At 42.8% G+C, this 6,197-nt stretch overlaps 1 long non-coding RNA gene across 3 annotated transcripts in view; it reads left to right on the top strand.

Moving 5' to 3' along the window:
- The window catches only part of LOC139076317 (uncharacterized), a 74,024-nt gene extending 69,011 nt beyond the window's left edge, over positions 1-5,013 (top strand). For all 3 annotated transcript variants that reach the window (XR_011527765.1, XR_011527763.1, XR_011527764.1), the window contains 2 exons: positions 163-200; positions 578-5,013. This is a non-coding gene — a long non-coding RNA (uncharacterized lncRNA). The remainder of the gene's footprint in view (positions 1-162; positions 201-577) is intronic.
- Positions 5,014-6,197: the final 1,184 nt, after the last annotated feature.

Here is a 6,197-nt window from a genome sequence, read left to right on the forward strand (position 1 = left end):
TGACTGAACAGTCCCTACACACAGAGTAAAAGACATCCTCGGAGGCTCTGAGTTGCTTTCTGTTTAAAGGAATGGATGGCGTCCAAAGGCTATTCGGAAAGTGACTGAGAGAAATCAGAGCAAAAGAGCTAATGTTTTTATTTCTGTCTCCTGCTCCCCCAGATGAGTTTGAAATTCTTGCTTCGGGCCATATGGAGTGGGTATGTACTGCTCTCTGTTTCTACTCAACTGCCTTTCACTGTGTCAAGTGGACCCTTTGAAGCAGCCTTCTCTTACCTCAGATTCTGACATGAAAAATTGTTTAATTGCCTTTCAGTCTACACAAGATAAGGGACCATGTCTCCAAATGGTATAATTCTCTTAACCAAACAATAGCAGAACCACCCAGAGCAGTTTTCAAAGCAAGAAAAGAATTCCGTACATATGTTAAGCATTTTGTTCCTTTCAAAGTGCTTTGCTCTGTAGTATTTTTTTAAATTGGATAAATGCACACGAAGCATGGCGAAAATTGTATCACATAACAAAAAAGTAAGATTTTAGAATTTTGTAACAATTATTGATTTGATTTTCTCTATAGGAAACTGAGGCACGAGGCGGGAAGTTATGGCCTGACTCCCAGCAGCTGAGCTGAACCCGGACAGCGGTCTGCTTCCTTGCTCTGCTGTGCTCCCCTCTGCATCAGGTGGCCTCGCCCAACACAGGACAACGACCAGCTTGGACCCCCCAGAGGCTTCCCAGAGTGGGTGGGGGCTGGATTGGGGCCCACAGGTGTGTTCCCTGACTCGGGGGGCCTGCGCAGACCCCACTGTCTGCCCTCCTAGGCTTCAGCAGAGAGACTTGCCCTTTTATCTTGTTCACTTGCTGCCAATCACTCTTCATCAGAGCCCTTTCCTTCAGGCTGCGGCCGAGGAATTGTTACATCTCCTAGATTTTAAAAAATGTAGGTTGCTTTTTCTTAAAAAAAAAATTGTCTCTGAAATAAGCTCACAAGCCCTTTCCATATTTTTACAAAGCTGTTAGCAAATCCTCAAGGAAGGATGTTGTCGTCAGCTTCAGGTAGGTGCGTTAGGAGACAGCCTGGGGCAGCACTGCGGCTCGGTGCGGGGAGGAGGGCAGGCTGAAATCCAAGGGAGCTGGAACACCCACCATTCCCCACCACTGCCAAGATGGAGCCCACCCGGGGAGGCAGCAGGATACAGGGCCAAGGAAACCCCCAACACCAGCTAACCCCATGGGGGGTGCAGGGGAGCCTGAGAGAAGGGCTGGATGCCAGTGGGAAGTCTTAAGGAAAGGGTTTCATGTGCCTCAAAGGACCCAATCAACAGAATGAAAAGGCAACCCACGGAGGGAGAGAAAATATTTGCAAATCACCTATCTGGTAAGGGACTAACATTCAGAATATATAAAGAACACTTACAACTCAACAACAAAAAAACAAGCAACTTGAATAAAAAATGGGCAAAGGACTACAATAGACATTTCTCCAAATGACGTACCAACGCCAACATGCACAAGAAAAAGTGTTTAATTCACTAATAACCAGGGAAATGCAAATCAAAACCACAATGTGCTGTCACTTCACACCCATTAGAGTAGCTATTATAAAAAACAAAAAAAAAGAAAAACCTTCAATAAACCAGAAAATAACAAGTGTGGGAAAATAACTTGCTGGCGGGAATGGAAGATGGTACAGCCACTGTGGGAAACAGTATAGCAGTTTCTCAAAATATTAAACATAGAATGACCATGTGATCCTGCAATTCCACTTCTGGGCATATACATGAAATAATTGAAAGGAGGAACTCAAACAAATATCTGTACACCCATGTTCATAGCAGCATTGTCCACAATAGCCAAAAGGTGGAAACAACCTAAATGTCCATTGATGATAAATGGATAAACAAAATGTGGTATATCCATACAATGAAATATCGTCCAGCCTTAAAAAGGAAGGAAATTCTGACACATGCTACAACATAGATGAGCCTTGAAAACATACGTTAATTGAAATAAGCCAGATGCAGAAAGTCGAATACTGTATGATTCCACTAAGGTGAGGTACCTAGACTAGTCAGATTCATGGAGACAGAAAGTAAAATGGTGGTTGCCAGGGCCTGGGGGAGGAGGGGGAAATGGGGGTTACTGTTTAATGGGCACAGAGTTTCAGTCTGGGATGGTGACAAAGTTCTGGAGATGCACAGTAATGATGGTTGCACAACAATGTGAATACACTTAATACCCCTGACTGTACACTTAAAAATGGGTAAGATGGCAAATTTTATGTTATGTGTATTTTACCACAATTTAAAAATTCAAAAATTTTAAATGGTTAAAATGGAAATTTTATGTTAAGTTTATTTTACTGGAATTTAAAAGAGTTTAAGGGGAGCTGGAGAGAGAGAAGACTCCAAGGGAGATGGAGAGAACGGGGAGGAGAGTGAGGCAATGAGATACTTTCCAGGGAGGATGCCCAAGCCCCTTCTTCCCCTGTGCATGTGTGAGGCCCCATAAAGGACCCGTTCCCAGTGAGTGCTTGGCCTGGGGAGGCTGAAGGAGGAGGTATCTGGCCCCTTCCCTGTGGTCGTCTATCTGACAGGTCATCTCTCCTGTCCCATCTCAGATGGCAGACAGGACAGACGATGCCCGTCAGGGAGGGTGAGGGCAACTCCCCTGAATCACCTTGACCCTCAAAGGGTAAGTGAAGACACACCCTGTGGCCGCCATCTTGAAAATGAAGCCTTCAAATAAAACCTTACACAGAAGTTCGAGATGTAACAGAGATAGCGTGAAGCACTTTGGCTGAAGCGGCCGTGGAGACTCCAGAGGTCTACTCCCCTTCTCTTTCACAGTGGCCTGTGAGGAGGCTGCAAGGAACACCCAAGGCTCTCCAGAGCGCAGTGTGGAAACCACTCACCAGTGTTAGTGTGGTGGCTTAGCGTCAGCAGCACAGTAGCCTTGATAGTTGGCACCATAATCCCAATAGCCTGTTCCCTCCAGTAGTGGCAGAGTGCTATTTTTCCGTTTAGAAACTTAGGACCCCTTTTGGACCCTCCTTGAAATGTCCGTTTTGGGTCCTAAGAGACAGGATCTCAGTTCATTTGCAGGGAACTGACATTCTCCGAGCTCAATAAATTATGATGCCATTGCCAGCTCTGTTTATTAAGCCCATCTACGTCTTCATGTTCTCTCTGATGACCTAGTAAGGTGGGTCCCCTCACCCTAAACCAAAATACTCTAAGTGTGTGGTGAATATAATGGCTATAAGTCTCACCTGTGGAACAGGTTCTTTATAATTCCTTTCTGCGGAACTCTCCTGGCTGTGGATATGGCCCTGATACCAGAAGCACACGAGGTGGGGAACCCCGTTTGTCTCATGACCATGTGGGGCTGAGGGATGGTTGAGTACAAAGGATTGTTGGAAGTTTTTCTGTGTGTTGCTCTGTGAGGTCTTCCTTAGCACCTTTGAGACACCTTCAGTGCAGATTTACATCTCTTCAAAACTTCTAAGGATTGGGACTTTCTCTTCCTTTGGGTGTATCACTGTATGAGACTGGCCTAGGGGTGGCCCAGCCTTATTCAGATAGATTAGTCAAAGGTGAGAGCCTTTTATCCCTTTAAAAAATGAGAGATAATCATATCTGACTAATTAGTGATTTGAAGAAGAGGTTTACATAGGAAAATTAAAAAAGAAATCATTGAAATTATCTATCATCAGAAAGGCAGACTATTTTTTTCCTAATAATTTTCTAAATGTCAAAAATTCATTTAAACTCTATGGCCACTATTTGGAGTAAAATAGTGTATTATGTCAATGATTCTGTCAATTATCTTATGTTTCAGAGCACTATGTATATAACTATAGCTTTTATATACATTTATAAAGTATATGTCTATTCATGCCTCTAATTTTTCCAAATATTGAGTTTTTTATTTCAGTTCACCTGGGGCCATAAAATGGGTTTTGGGCTGTATTATTGGCTGACGCTTGCCTCAAATCAGCTAATCTGACAGTTTGTTGGTTGCATATTCATCATCCTCTCCACTCCATCCTCAGTCTCTACACAGCAGCCAACCACTTTCTACCGGGGGATCCATGAGATTACAGGGAAGCCGATCTCACCTCCATCTTCAGGGGTGGGGTGTGTGGTCTAGGCTAAGCCAATCACTGCCTTTCATTCCTCTGGACACAGACATTGGTGCAGAGGGGGCATGTGACCTAAAGTGCCCAATCAGAATGAATCTTCAGATCTCCCTTGGAAAGCCTGGGCAGGGTTGCTCATTCTTCTCTTCTGGACTGGAATGAGGGAGTACCAGCCCCGAGAGCTACTGGAAGCCATCGGGGACCCTAAGGGGAGTAAGTCTTAGAATTTGACACCAAAAAGGCCAAGGTGAAGAGCTGGAAAGAAATTGAATTCTTGGTGACATTGTTGAGCTACTGGATCAAGGCTTATCTGAAGGCAGTGTACCTCTAGCATTTTCAGTTACTTGAGCTAACAAATTACCTTAATGGTTTAAGCCATTTTGAGTGAAGATTTCTGTTACCAGCATTCTAACTGACAGTATATCAATGATATATTAGTATACAACTTAACGGTTTACAAGTCATATTTTCCCACTTCATTTTCACAACATCTCCACAGAGATATTCAGAAAGGCTGTTATTCCTCTCATTTTATGTGAAGAAAGGGAGCATGAAGGCACTGCCCTAGGTTAAACAGATGGTTACATAGCAAAGCTATGTGAGGACAGGAAGCATGTACATGTTTTAAAGTTGTGTTCTTGGCTTCTTTTACAGCACTTATCAACTGGATATAATAAATGTTTGTTGAGTGAATACTAAACCAAAGAACAGAGCTGGATTAGTAAAAGAATAAGATTTGTTTTAATTATTCATTATTTTTTCCAACAAATATTTACCAAATGCTTACTGTGTAGCACGCATGAGACTAAGTGTTCAAATTAAATACACTTTGTGCCAGTACCTCCAGTACAAAAAAAAAAAGACAAAGAAAATTATTGACGTCTTTAATATTCTTATGCTCTTTTAAAAGTTTCCAACTATTAAGAGATTATTTATATTAAAGTCCTGCAATGATTTGCTAGAGAGGATCCTTGTGTCTTAGCGTCTTCTCTTTTCTGTTGCATGTATCCATAGTTCCTGCCTCTTTTACCTTGAAAATGGATACTTCTTGGGTAGAAAGATGTGTCAGTGGTTGTATGTGGTAAGTGCTCCGTGCAGGCTGAACACCTCACGGATATTGCGTTACGGTCTTCTCGATGTCTAAGTCTCTCTCTGACAGTGTGTCAGGATGTCCACTATCGGAATCTCTGGGGGACCATTAAGACTGAATTTTACTATTTTAGTTTATACCTCAGTGGATCAAAAATCCATACTTAATGGGAGAAGGCACTACGTAGATTTGAGAGTCTGTCGGGTTTCAGAGTAACAAGGAAGTAGAAGGAAGATCACTGTGGGAGTGAGGCACTAACCAAGCAGTCAGGAAAACAGCCTGAATGGTACCTCCCCAGGGCTGGAACGTAGTGCTGGAAGAAGACGCAACCATGAAATTTAACTCCTGATGTCTAACAGAAACCTCACAGAATTACATTAAATTCACAGAATCAATGGATGAAAGTTGTTTCAAAATTTAAGAACTCAGCAAGGTTCTGTTTCCTCTTTTCCTGTCCTGCATGAGACCCGAGAAAAGAGAGAAATGCGTGTGGGATGCATTCTGGAGGTCAAGTTTGGGAAGGTCAGCCCTGAGTGTGGGAAGAGGAAAAGCTCTGGAGCGAGACTGAGCAGGGTTCAAATCCTACCTCCGACATTAGGCAAGTTACTTAATCCTGCTGAGATCCACGTCCTCACCTGGAAAATAGTAATAGTGCTTACCTTACCAGGGTGTTGTTGCAATTAGATACATGTCTATACACTGCCGGGCATATACCAGGCACACAGGAAACGACAGCTGTTATTCTGTACTTTTTTTAAACATAGAACAAACTTGGACTCATTAAAAAAGTGTTGTCACAGTTATTTCTTGCTTTTCTTAACTGAAAAGCAGATATATCTCCAGAAAGTGTCCAACAGCACAGAAAGGAAAGCAAATGACGAACACATGGTACTTTCCAGAGACTTACAATTTCTTACTCAAAATTCAATCCTGGCTGCATAATGAGGGTGGAACACTGCCCTCTGG

Source organism: Equus przewalskii, chromosome 16 (genome assembly GCF_037783145.1).
Source record: "Equus przewalskii isolate Varuska chromosome 16, EquPr2, whole genome shotgun sequence".
NCBI lineage: Eukaryota > Metazoa > Chordata > Mammalia > Perissodactyla > Equidae > Equus > Equus przewalskii.